The sequence below is a fragment of the Mustela putorius genome, unplaced genomic scaffold (genome assembly GCF_011764305.1).
Source record: "Mustela putorius furo isolate JIRA1106 unplaced genomic scaffold, ASM1176430v1.1 tig00000765_pilon_pilon_pilon, whole genome shotgun sequence".
Lineage (NCBI taxonomy): Eukaryota > Metazoa > Chordata > Mammalia > Carnivora > Mustelidae > Mustela > Mustela putorius.
The window spans coordinates 7472110-7485873 of record NW_025421470.1 but is presented as its reverse complement, the minus strand read 5'-3'; positions in this window follow the sequence as shown (position 1 = coordinate 7485873).

Sequence of the window (13764 nt, the reverse complement as noted above, 5' to 3'; positions counted from 1 at the left end):
TTCAGCCTCTGCTCTCACAGGAATCTTCTCAACACACAGCACGAGCACGGCAGCCCTTTCTATAAAGATTGTCATAGCCCGGGCCCCTCCGCCTGGCCTCAGAGGACAAGTGGACTTCAGAGCCAGACAGCCCTGCATCCCAATCCTGCCCTGTATTCATCCTCTCTGGGCCTTAATTTCCCTCAGTGAAAACTGGCCAAATTGGTGGATGGGTTGGCCACGTGGGGATCCTGCAGACTGGCTCAACCCTGCTGTGCCCAGTAAGGACACAGGTGTCCTAAGGGTTCTGCTCTGCTCCCTTCTCCTGCTGAAACCATGGTTCAGTGCTCAGGAACAGTCTTTGATCTTTCGCTTTCAGGTTCTTCGGGGATGTACCACCATGCACTAGGCCCCACTCTTGTAACACCACCAGGTTCAGGGGTTTTGAGCAATCTGGACTGAGCTCATTGATTTCTCAGATGCCCGCCATCTATGCACCATCCGTGCAAAACTGAGGGGCACATCTTTCCGAGAAGAGAGCTCTCTTAGAAAGCAGAAAGTGGGTCCTAAGCGGGGAGGAGTCAAGATGGCGGAGAAGTAGCAGCTTAGACTACATCAGCTAGCAGGAGATCAGCTAGATAGCTTATTTAAAGATTGCAAACACCTACAAATCCAATGTGAGATTGAAGAGAAGAAGAACAGCAATTCTAGAAACAGAAAATTAACCACTTTCTGAAAGGTAGGACTGGTGGAGAAGTGAATCCAAGGTGACGGGAAGATAGACCCCCGCGGGAGAGGCTGGCTCCCAGCAAGCGGTGGAGCAACGGAGCACAAAATCAGGCTTTTAAAAGTCTGTTCCACTGAGGGACATTGCTCCAGAGGCTAAACCAGGGTGAAGGCCACACGGGCCCCAGGTCCTGCAGGGTCACAGAAGGATCGGGGCTGTCTGAGTGTCGCAGAGCTTACAGGTATCAGAATGGGGAAGCTGGCTACAGAGACAGAGCCAAGCTCCCAGCTCGGGGTTACCTTGAACTGGTCGCAGGCTTGGTGAGCTCGGAGCGCGGCCGGAGGCCATGGAGACGGGAGTAATTGGGCGCTATTCTCTGAGGGTGCACTGAGGAGTGGGGCCCCCGAGACCTCGAGTCCTCCGGGCCAGAGAGTGGGAGGCCGCCATTTTCATTCCTGTCCTCCGGAACTCTGAGGAAAGCGCTCAGGGGACAAAAGCTCCTGAAAGCAAACGCTAGTGGATTACTCAGCCGGACCTGTGCTAAGGGCGGTGCAATTCCACCTGGGGCCAAGACACTTGAGAATCACTACAACAGGCCCCTCCCCCAGAAGATCAACAAGAAATCCAGCCAGGACCAAGTTCACCTACCAAGGAGTGCAGGTTCAATAACACGTAGAGCAGTGGAATTCCAGAGGAGGAGAAAGCAAAGCATGGAACTCATGGCTTTCTCCCCGTGATTCTTTAGTCTTGCAGTTAATTTAATTTTTTTTCAATTTTTTTTCTTCTTCTGCTAAATTTTTTTTTAACTTTTACCCTTTTTTTTAACGTTTTTTAACTAGTTTATCTAATATATGTATATATTTTTTCTTTTTTATATTTTTTCTTTATTTGTTTTCTTTTTTTCCCTGAACCTCTTTTTATCGCTTTCTCCCCCCCCCCCCCAATTTGGGGTCTCTTCTGATTAGGTTAAAGCATATTTTCCTGGGGTCTTTGCCACCCTTTTACTATTTTATTTGCTCCTTTATATACTCTTATCTGGACAACATGACAAGTCGGAAAAATTCACCAGAAAAAAAAAGAACAAGCGGCAGTACCAAAGGCTAGGGACCTAATCAATACAGACATTGGTAATATGTCAGATCTAGAGTACAGAATGACAATTCTCAAGGTTCTAACCGGGCTCGAAAAAAGCATGGAAGATATTAGAGAAACCCTCTTGGGAGATATAAAAGCCCTTTCTGGAGAAATAAAAGAACTAAAATCTAACCAAGTTGAAATAAAAAAAGCTATTAATGAGTTGCAGTCAAAAATGGAGGCTCTCACTGCTAGGATAAATGAGGCAGAAGAAAGAATTAGTGATATAGAAGACCAAATGACAGAGAATAAAGAAGCTGAACAAAAGAGGGACAAACAGCTACTGGACCAGGAGGGGAGAATTCGAGAGATAAGTCACACCATAAGATGAAACAACATTAGAATAATTGGGATTCCAGAAGGAGAAGAAAGAGAGAGGGGAGCAGAAGGTATATTGGAGAGAATTATTGGAGAGAATTTCCCTAATATGGCAAAGGGAACAAGCATCAAAATCCAGGAGGTGCAGAGAACCCCCCTCAAAATCAACAAGAATAGGTCCACATCCCATCACCTAATAGTTAAATTTACAAGTCTTAGTGCCAAAGAGAAAATCCCGAAAGCAGCCCGGGAAAAGAAGTCTGTAACATACAATGGTAAAAATATTAGATTGGCAGCAGACTTATCCACAGAGACCTGGCAGGCCAGAAAGAGTGGGCATGATATATTTAGAGCACTAAACAAGAAAAACATGCAGCCAAGAATACTATATCTAGCTAAGCTATCATTGAAAATAGAAGGAGAGATAAAAACCTTTCAGGACAAACAAAAACTGAAAGAATTTGCAAACACCAAACCAGCTCTACAGGAAATATTGAAAGGGGTCCTCTAAGCAAAGAGGAGATCAGAAAGGGACAGAGACAATATACAGTAACACTCACCCTACAGGCAATACAATGGCACTAAATTCATATCTCTCAATAGTTATCCTGAATGTTAATGGGCTAAATGCCCCTATCAAAAGACACAGGGTATCAGAATGGATAAAAAAACAAAACCTATCTATATGTTGCCTACAAGAAACTCATTTTAGACCCGAAGACACCTCCAGATTTAAAGTGAGGGGGTGGAAAACAGTATACCATGCTAATGGACATTAGAAGAAAGCGGGAGTGGCAATCCTTATATCAGATCAAATAGATTTTAAGCCAAAGACTATAATAAGAGATGAAGAAGGACACTATATCATACTCAAAGGATCTGTCCAACAAGACGATCTAACAATTTTAAATATTTATGCCCCTAACATGGGAGCAGCCAACTATATAAACCAATTAATAACAAAATCAAAGAAACACATCAACAATAATACAATAATAGTAGGGGACTTTAACACTCCCCTCACTGAAATGGACAGATAATCCAAGCAAAAGATCAACAAGGAAATAAAGGCCTTAAATGACACATTGGACCAGATGGACATCACAGATATATTCAGAATATTTCATCCCAAAGCAACAGAATACACATTCTTTTCTAGTGCACATGGAACATTCTGCAGAATAGATCACATCCTGGGTCCTAAATCAGGTCTCAACCAGTATCAAAAGATTGGGATCATTCCCTGCATATTTTCAGACCACAATGCTCTGATGCTAGAACTCAATCACAAGAGGAAATTTGGAAAGAACCCAAATACATGGAGACTAAACATCATCCTTCTAAAGAATGAATGGGTCAACCAGGAAATTAAAGAAGAATTGAAAAAATTCATGGAAACAAATGATAATGAAAACACAACGGTTCAAAATATGTGGGACACAGCAAAGGCAGTCCTGAGAAGAAGATATATAGCGGTACAAGCCTTTCTCAAGAAACAAGAAAGGTCTCAAGTACACAACCTAACCCTACACCTAAAGGAGCTGGAGAAAGAACAAGAAAGAAACCCTAAACCCAGCAGAAGAAGAGAAATTGTAAAGATCAGAGCAGAAATCAATGAAATAGAAACCAAAAAAACAATAGAACAAATCAACGAAACTAGGAGCTGGTTCTTTGAAAGAATTAATAAGATTGATAAACCCTTGGCCAGACTTATCAAAAAGAAAAGGAAAGGACCCAAATAAATAAAATCATGAATGAAAGAGGAGAGATCACAACTAACACCAAAGATATACAGACAATTATAAGAACATACTATGAGCAACTCTATGCCAACAAATTTGACAATCTGGAAGAAATGGGTGCATTCCTAGGGACATATAAACTACCAAAACTGAACCAGGAAGAAATAGAAAACCTGAACAGACCCATAACCAGTAAGGAGATTGAAACAGTCATCAAAAATCTCCAAACAAACAAAAATCAGGGCCAGAAGGCTTCCCAGGGGAATTCTACCAAACATTTAAAGAAGAACTAATTCCTATTCTCCTGAAACTGTTCCAAAAAATAGAAATGGAAGGAGAACTTCCAAATTCATTTTATGAGGCCAGCATCGCCTTGATCGCAAAACCAGACAAGGATCCCATCAAAAATGAGAATTACAGACCAATATCCTTGTTGAACACAGATGCAAAAATTCTCACCAAAATAGTAGCCAATAGGATTCAACAGTACGTTAAAAGGATCATTCACCACGACCAAGTGGGATTTATTCCAGGGCTGCAAGGTTGGTTCAACATCCGCAAATCAATCAATGTGATAGAACACATTAATAAAAGAAAGAACAAGAACCATATGATATTCTCAATAGATGCTGAAAAAGCATTTGACAAAGTACAGCACCCCTTCCTGATAAAAACTCTTCAAAGTGTAGGGATAGAGGGCACTTGCCTCAATATTATCAAAGCCATCTATGAAAAACCCACCACAAATATCATTCTCAATGGAGAAAAACTGAAAGCTTCTCCTCTAAGGTCAGGAACACGGCAGGGATGTCCATTATCAACACTGCTATTCAACATAGTACTAGAAGTCCTAGCCTCAGCAATCAGACAACAAAAGGAAATTAAAGGCATCCAAATCGTCAAAGAAGAAGTCAAACTATCAGTCTTCACAGATGATATGATACTATATGTGGAAAACCCAAAGACTCCACTCCAAAACTGCTAGAACTTGTACAGGAATTCAGTAAAGTATCAGGATATAAAATCAATGCACAGAAATCATTTGCATTTCTCTATACCAACAACAAGACAGAAGAAAGAGGAATTAAGGAGTCAATCCCATTTATAATTGCACTATAAGATACCTAGGAATAAACCTAACCAAAGAGGCTAAGAATCTATACTCAGAAAACTATAAAGTACTCATGAAAGAAATTGAGGAAGACACAAAGAAATGGAAAAATGTTCCATGATCCTGGATCAGAAGAACAAATATTGTGAAAATATCTATGCTACCTAAAGCAACCTACACATTTAATGCAATTCCTATAAAAATAACGTGCATTTTTTTTTTCAAAGAAATGGAACAAATAATCCTAAAATTTATATGGAACCAGAAAAGACCTCGAATAGCCAAAGGAATATTGAAAAAGAAAGCCAAAATTCGATTCTGGACTTCAAGCTCTATTACAAAGCTGTCATCATCAAGACAGCATGGTACTGGCACAAAAACAGACACATAGATCAATGGAACAGAATAGAGAGCCCAGAAATAGACCCTCAAATCTATGGTCAACTAATCTTCAACAAAGCAGGAAAGAATGTCCAATGGAAAAAAGACAGCCTCTTCAATAAATGGTGTTGGGAAAATTGGACAGCCACATGCAGAAAAATGAAATTGGACCATTTCCTTACACCACACACGAAAATAGGCTCAAAATGGATGAAGGACCTCAATGTGAGAAAGGAATCCATCAAAATCCTTGAGGAGAACAGAGGCAGCAACCTCTTCGACCTCAGCCACAAGCAACTTCTTCCTGGGAACATTGCCAAAGACAAGGGAAGCAAGGGCAAAGATGAACTATTGGGATTTCATCAAGATCAAGAGCTTTTGCACAGCAAAGGAAACAATTAACAAAACCAAAAGACAACTGACAGAATGGGAGAAGATATTTGCAAATGACATATCAGATAATGGGCTAGTGTCCAAAATCTATAAAGAACTTAGGGTAGGAGAAGAATTAATGAAACAAGATGGGATTGGGAGGGAGACAAACCATAAGTGACTCTTAATTTCACAAAACAAACTGAGGGTTGCTGGGGGAACGGGGGTTGGGAGAGGGGGGTGGGCTTATGGACATTGGGGAGCGTATGTGCTATGGTGAGTGCTGTGAAGTGTGTAAACCTGGCGATTCACAGACCTGTACCCCTGGGGATAAAAATACTTTATATGTTTATCAAAAATAATAAAAAAAAAGAAAGTAGAAGGGGGCTTCTTATTTCAGTCCTTTTTATCCTGATGTCCATAATATTCTTATTTTAGAGGCTGAGTTAGCAAAGACGAGAGCATCTCCGGGGAAGAAATGATAACGTTCAATCATGCCCAAAATATTTGTCTCAGGGAGGTGATAAGCAGCAAAGTGTTGCGAATGAAATAATTGGAAATTGCTGCTTGAAGTTTTCCCAGTCTTAATAATGCTGACATTCTTGATTTAGTCTGACAGATGAGACTGACAGGCATTTTGTCAGCCAAACCCACCAGAAACAATTATTTTACAGATAAATTATTGCCATTCAGGTATTCAAAGCTTCCAGAACTTTCTGATAATAAGTGGGCACTGGGTGTGTGGAAATCTTAGTTTCAGTCATTAGAGGGGTCTGAGCATACATGGGGAGGGCTTCCCAGTTGCTTTGTGTAGATGCTGGGTCAGAATCTAGACTAGATGCTTGGCTCCCACACTTGCCTCCCTCGAGGCCTGGGACTGGTTCCCGAAACCCTCTGAGCTTGGTTATCTCATCTTGGAAACAGGGATAAGTAAGCCTAGCTCATCAGGTGTTGTGCATAATCCCATGAATTAATGTTTATGAAGCACATAGCTCAGTTCCCAGCAGTGGGAGGCCTGGCGGCCACTGTTTTTACTCTACACAACAAACGCTCACAAGTGGAACTTTCTGTGTTAACCAGTCAATTGGCCAGTCTGTTTTTCTTCCTCCAAATGACTTTCTTTGAAGGAAGGATAAGTAAAGAACTTAAGACTCCAGACTTAGAGGCAGTTGCTTGTTTCAAGCAGGGCCTCCAGGAGGCTGATAATATTAAAGTCTGGGAAGGCCAGAAGGTCAGGGTGTGGGATTCGCTTTCTCCTTTTGCACTTTCCAGAAGGGGCTGGTTAGCTTCTGGGGATGTGTTCCCAAACTTTTCAGGGTCAGAAAAAGAAGGATCTGTCTTTGAATTTGACTTGGGCAGTCATGCTCTTCCATGCTGTGAATGCAGAGGCCAGCCCTGTATGCAGGTGCAGCGCCGCGGCAGAGAGGGAGCAAAGACACCAAGCATGGTTTGACCTGGTCCTCATTGGGCAACAAGGTTAGAAATATGGGTGATGGCAGGTCGGCACTGAGATGAAGTAGTAGCCTTGGGTCACTGGGGTTTTCTGTCCCATCTCTGGGGTTCTCTGCTTAGGTTATCTTGGGTGGAAATTCAGGATGGCAAGTTGGATTTTTCCAGTGCAGGAATTTAGAAGGTAATTGATGATACTATTTCTTGACTATAATTGTTGAACACAAGTATGGTCCTGGCACTCAACTATTTTTTTTTTCATAGTATCTTATCCACCATGGCAACACAATTTGATATAGGTTCTGCTGAGGTGCTGAGGCTCAGGGAGATTGAGTGACTTGCCCAGAGATACACAAGTATGACAAATGTGAGCCTGTTTCCTCCCTGAGCCCAGAGCAGGTACATATAGCCTCTGTGCTGTGTCTGTCCTCAAGAGCTTTCCTCCTGGTCAGCATTCCCAGGTGACCTTGTAAACTCAGAGCAGACACTGACAGCTGGGCCTCCTTCCTGGGCCATGAGTCACCTGAACTTTGTGTTCGAAGAGCTAGCAGGGTCGATGTACATGGGTGGCATTGAACCCTGTCATCCTGGCTGTGAGGGCAAGGTGCAGAGAAACATGCTGGTGGACCGATCGCAGGAGGTCCAGGTCCTGCTTCTGACTGTCACTGCTGCAAAGGTGACTTTTGGCCAACTGCAACTCCTTCTGGCCTTCAGCTATGGGATGAGGGATGGGATTGTGTCCTCCTGGTGTAAACCCTTAGAATTCTAGATCTCTGTGTGCTATAGGGTTTTAGGAAAAAAGGAAGCCATATATAACTAGATGAAGTCGAGACTGTGTTAGTGTCGTCTGCCAAGAGAAAGGCAGCATGCTATGTTTTCTAGACTATTATGGGCTTTGTCTTGCCCCATAATGAGCTCTGACCCTGCCCCTTACCCTGCTCCCCAGTAAGCCCTAGCCTTTCCCCAGGGTAGCCCTGGTCTTATTCCAGATGAGCCTTGGTCTTGCCCTAAGTGTTCCCTGGTTCTGCCCCCCTGGGGAGCCCTGGCCCTACTCCAGGTGATCACTGGTACTTACCTGGTTGAACCCTGGTCCTACCCTTTGCACGGCCCCTGGGGAACATCTAGAAGGCTGTCATGTGCCACCTAAGCAGGGTGAGTTTGTCCAGCAATCCACCAGGATCTGCTCTGCTTCCCATGCACAAAATCTGGATGACTTTACCTCTTTCTTTGTGGAGACATTCCCCTTGCATTCCTTCCTCCTAGAAATGAAGAACTCAAGAAGGACCCCAGACCCCCTTCTCCCTCATGGGACCCCCTAAGATCTTGGATAAGAAGGGGGCCATTGCTTCCTGCAGAAAGCCCATCCTAAGCCTGTGCTTGGGCTTCATGCTGACAGGCTGTGGCCCCCAGAGAACGGGGTGTAGCCAGAAGGGAAGGCATAATGAATCTTAATGTTATTTTTTTTTCCTTTAAAAAATGTACGGGAAAGTATAACTAAATATGAAGAACAAATATCACTCCACAGGCTCATTTCTCTTTTTCATAACGTGCTTCCGAGCATGGCTGACCTTTCTAGTCTTCTCATTCTCTCACTCTGAAGGATGGCGGTGTGCAAAATTTAGAGCCTTTTATTTGCCAAACAGTGAAGACCGCCATGTGCTATAGAAGTGGTTGACATTTAGACTGTGATCCAGGGGATGCACGACACCCTCTTTGGTGGGTCATGTCACATTCCTAAAGTCCTTGTGCCCTGTGATTCCTTCTCTGGGCTTGACCCCAGCATAGGCTCCAGGTGGGCAAGTCGCTTCATCGTCAGAGCTTTCATCTGCTACCAGCTCCCACCTTGCCTGCTGTCGAGGCTGATGAGATAACATGAGATTCTTCATTCACTTTATTCCCCATGAACTGTGAGGGACAGTGGCTGTCAGGGAAAGCTACGGAGGTGGGCCATTATTGTCCTGACACCAGTTCAGGATGCTACAGCTATGTCTTGGTGGAGCCCAGATACAGATCAAATCCCTCCTGCTCAGGTGGGAGAAGTATGGATCTGGTGTCTCCTGAGATCAGGGAAACCACGGTCAGTCCTGGACCCAGCAGTGGGGCCAACTCCATCTTGCTGCCTTTGTGTGTGTGGTTTTGTTTCTGAATTTCTCTTTCTTTGCCGATTTGACACTGGGGGTCTGAGCTCTGTATTCAGTTTCCAGGGTTGTTGTAACAAACTATCACAGATGGGGAGGTTAAAACAAAAGAAATTTACTCTCTCACAGCTCTGGAGGGCAGAAGTCTGACATCAAGGTGTTGACAAGCCCATGCTTCCTCTGCAGGTTCTAGGGGAGAATGCTTCCTACCTCTTCCAGCTTCTGGTGCCTCTGTGGGTTCCTTGGCTTGTGGCTGCATCTCTCCAGTCTCTGCTCTGCCTTCACTTGGCCTTCTTTTTGTTGTGTGTCTTTTCCTTTTCTTCTAAGGATACCAGTGATTGGATTTACAGCCCACCCTATACTCTCAACTTGACCCTTAACTAATCACATCTGCAAAGACCCTATTTCCAAATAAGATCATATTCTGAGCTTCTGGGTGGACATAAATTTCTTGGGAATATGATCCAATCTACTACAGATGCTAGTGTTGGGGTCAGCATGGGGTAGCAAGACATTCAAGTCTCAGTGGCCTGGAAGCTCCTTTCTCTAGCCCTGAGACAGGCCCACTGATGCTGGCCGGACAGGAGAATGTCCCTCCACTCCCCTCCTTCAGCACCAAAGAAGCCCTGAGTTCTTTCTTGCTCCTCTTTGTCATCTCCCGACTCTTCTTACAGACATATCTTTTGAAAGCGTCCTTTTCCCCTGTCATTTCGAGTACCCTGCAATGAAACCAAAGCCATGGCCTGAACTCTGTGGTTCTTGAGAAGATAAAAATGAAAAAAAAAAAAAAGGTAAAAGCAAATATTTTTAATTCAAAAATATCATTGAGACAGTTGCAGTATATAAACTGAGAAATTGGTGGGGGACTTACATTGGGGTCTTTCTGTTCTGTCCCCTCTCAGCTCTGTTATGTCTCTGCACCCCTCTTGGGCTCTGTGGGGATCTCATGCTGCCTGCTTTGTGCATACATAATACCCTTCCAGGTCTTGGCAGTCATTAGGGACCAGGCTCTGGCTAGTAATTATGGCCCAGGCTCCTTTCCTTTTAGGACCTCATATGCCATTATGGGCTTACGCAACTCATCGATACTTAGAGGTAGAGTTTGTCACTTGGAGACCTATCTCTCCATGCATAGATATGTTAGTTGCAGGCGGCTAAGTGTCCCATTTGGCCTGGCCCATGGTGAGTGAAGGTACAGCTCAAGGTATCGGTTTTCCAATTTCTGGCAATATGGTTTGTCAGGGGGAGGGGGCAGGGGTGGCAGGTTAAGTTCCACCTAATTTGTTTCTCCTGGATCTTTGGCCCTGGCAGCCTACCTTTTGCATTTCAAAGTATGGACAAGACCCCAGAGACTGTTTGTTTGGATTCCACTTGACACCAATTACCTTGGTCAAGCTGCATCCTCGGGCCATCTGAACAGCTGTCCGACTGCATTTCTCACCTCGGGCTTCTCCCATCCAAGGCTTGTTAAGGCCCATTAGCTGGTTGTTCGTCTCTTATGAGCATATCGTTTTATAGGGCAAGTTTGCTGTGCTTTCCAGACAGGTAGAAACTCAGGAATGACAGGAATAGCTGTTGTGTTGTCATTGGGGAGTCACTATCCTGCTTTAACTGGAATGCTATCAATATGGTGAGGTTCGCTTTTCTCACTGTTTTTTTGTGGGAGGAGGTATGTAAACCACAGGGGAGGCAGTGGGGGAGGCCTGGTGAGTGCTGCCCAGGCAGGTGTAGAAGTGGGCAGGGACAATGCCCAACTCAGGGAGACAGAGTTAAGTCTTTCACTGCACCTTCCAAGCCCAACATCAGAGTAGAAGGGATTGCTGTGCCCTTCAATGTGGCAGATGGGGTTTTTCTGAGATGACTGCATGGGTAGGCATGGGGACTGTGGCCAACCCAGTGTGGAGTTCCTGGAGCTGCCCTTCACTGAGCAGATAGGACTTCTCACTTCTTGGGAGCGTTGTCCTATGAGAGGTGAGTCACCCGGAGATGTCTGCACTGTGAAAAGCCCACATCCTCTGGATATCCTAGGCCATGAGCTGCCATTTGGAGACAGAACAAGTTAAGGAAACTGAGGCAACCAGCTGATGGCCCAAGGATCTGAGACACACCATCTTGGCATACCCTACTCAAATTCCTGACTCACAAAATTGTGAGCAAAATAAATGATTGTGTAAAACCTCTAAGTTTGGAGAGGCTTCACATAACAATGCATTAACTGGGATATTTAGTCAAGACAAGATTGGTCACACAGCTGGGTTGGGGAGAAGGTTATATAAGAAAAGATGTCCAATGAAATGGTAGGTAAAGATTTCAGCTGCTCTCCAGATAAAAGTCAAGAGAGGGGTCTGGTATACCATGCTGTGCCCCAATCTTGCTTATCCTGATGAGGCCCTGATCTTGCTGCCTTCGGGTATGAGCAGGGCACTTGGGACAATGAGCATACATGATCCACACCCCCAAGGTCTCAACATTTGTTTTGCCACTTAGCAAATGCCTACTAAACATGCACCTACGAGGCACACTGAGACAAAAGGGCCAGACAGACACAAGCTGGGCTCTCAGGAAACTACAGTGCAGCAGACAGTCCCAAGAAATCCCTGCACGTCCCCTGGAGAGGAAGGCCATGCAGAGTGGAATCACTGCCCAGATGTAGGGTAGCAGTGGAATAGGGGTGGGCATGCTGGGAGTTTGGTCTTCACACCTGCTCATGTCCTGGTCTGTCTGAACCATCTCTGCCTTCTAACACAGTGCTCTGGGACGTCCTACTTCATGGCGAGCTTGGAGAGACCCAAGCAGGCCTAGTGGAGTGACCCTGCTGAGGAAGTCACTGACATCCCACCAACTAGTTTCCTCTAATTTTAGCCAGTGTTGAGCCCCTGCTGGCCCTGACTCCTTGGCTAATGTTCTGCTGCCCCCTCCTGGCTGGATCCTAATGACCCTGTCATCACATGGGTAATGATGGTTGGTGCTGGATTCTTTCTCTCATCCTGAATGGATGAAAATCCTGGATCATCTCAGAATGTTTGATATATAACTGACAGTATAACTTTCAATTCAGTATTATAATTGAGTGATTATAATTGTAGCTTGCAATTATAGCAAGCAAATAGCAAATTGCAAAAATCTAATTTTGGACTAAATATTATAATCTCTGTGCCCCTGTTTTCTCAGTTAGAAAACGGGACTATTATTACTGATTGTGCAGGGCTGTAAGGATTAAAGGTAATGTAAACAGAATACCCTGAACCTGTATGTTAATATGCTAATGAGTGGTTGTTGTTATTAATGTGGGTGTGCCCATGATACAACCAGAGTCCAGAAAGAGGAGGAGTCATCTGCTTGCCTTGAGTCCATACAAGTGGAAAAACAGTGTTTTATGAGACTAGCCTGGTGGGAAAAAAGCTGGAAATGAGATTTAAAGTGTATTGACTATGGCCTTCAACAAGGCTTCTCTGTCATCAGTTTATCCATTCTGGTAAGGACAAGCATGGTTTGAGGAGCTGGTCTTCTCATTCTCTTGCCTTTGGGATTCCTTGATGCTGGAACGCAGGGAGGAAGAGCCTGGTCTGCTCAAAGCATCCTTTGGGGATGGTAGTTAGCTCTTATTTCTAGAGTCTTATTTCTAGAGATGTCTTATTTCTAGAGATGACTTCAGGATTTTGAGAAAATGAAGCATGAAGTTGTGATTTAGGAAAATTATAACCCAAGCAATTGTTGAGAAGACCCAAAAGAATATATTTCTTTATAAGAAAAGAAAGACCAGGGGAGCCTGGGTCTCAGTGGGTTAAAGCCTCTGCCTTCGGCTCAGGTCATGGTCCCAGGGTCCTGGGATCGAGCCCCGCATTGGGCTCTCTGCTCAGCAGGGAGTCTGCTTCCCCCCATCTCTCTGCCTGTCTCTCTGCTTACTTGTGATCTCTATCTGTCAAACAAATAAATAAAATCTTTAAAAAAAAAGAAAAGAAAGATCATATTGTTTGAGCAAAACTTGTGAAAGGATGTGTTCATTGTGCTTGCTAAAGAAAGCTCAGAGTGACATTCAGGAAAGCATGAGCTGTGAGAGATGCTGGATGTTTAGAGTCCCCACTCTAAGGTGTTCTTCTGAGTCCTGTTGGCTACAATGTCCATTCCTCCTGATGGGCCCTGCCCAAGCGATGAATGTGGGAGCACTTGCCTTTCTGTGGGGGAATATACTGATCTTAGGTGGCTGAATTGTAGACTCCTGATTTTAAATAGCTGGGTCACAGTAATGGGTAACGATAAGACAAGAGGACTTCTTTGCCAAATGTAAATTAATAAATTTCATAGAAATCACTTGTAAGGTTGTGCTGAGATGTAAGCAGTGTGTCATGTTTTGCCAAGATGTCAGATGATGTGTTCTGGTAGAAGAACCACTTGACCATATATGGAAGAACA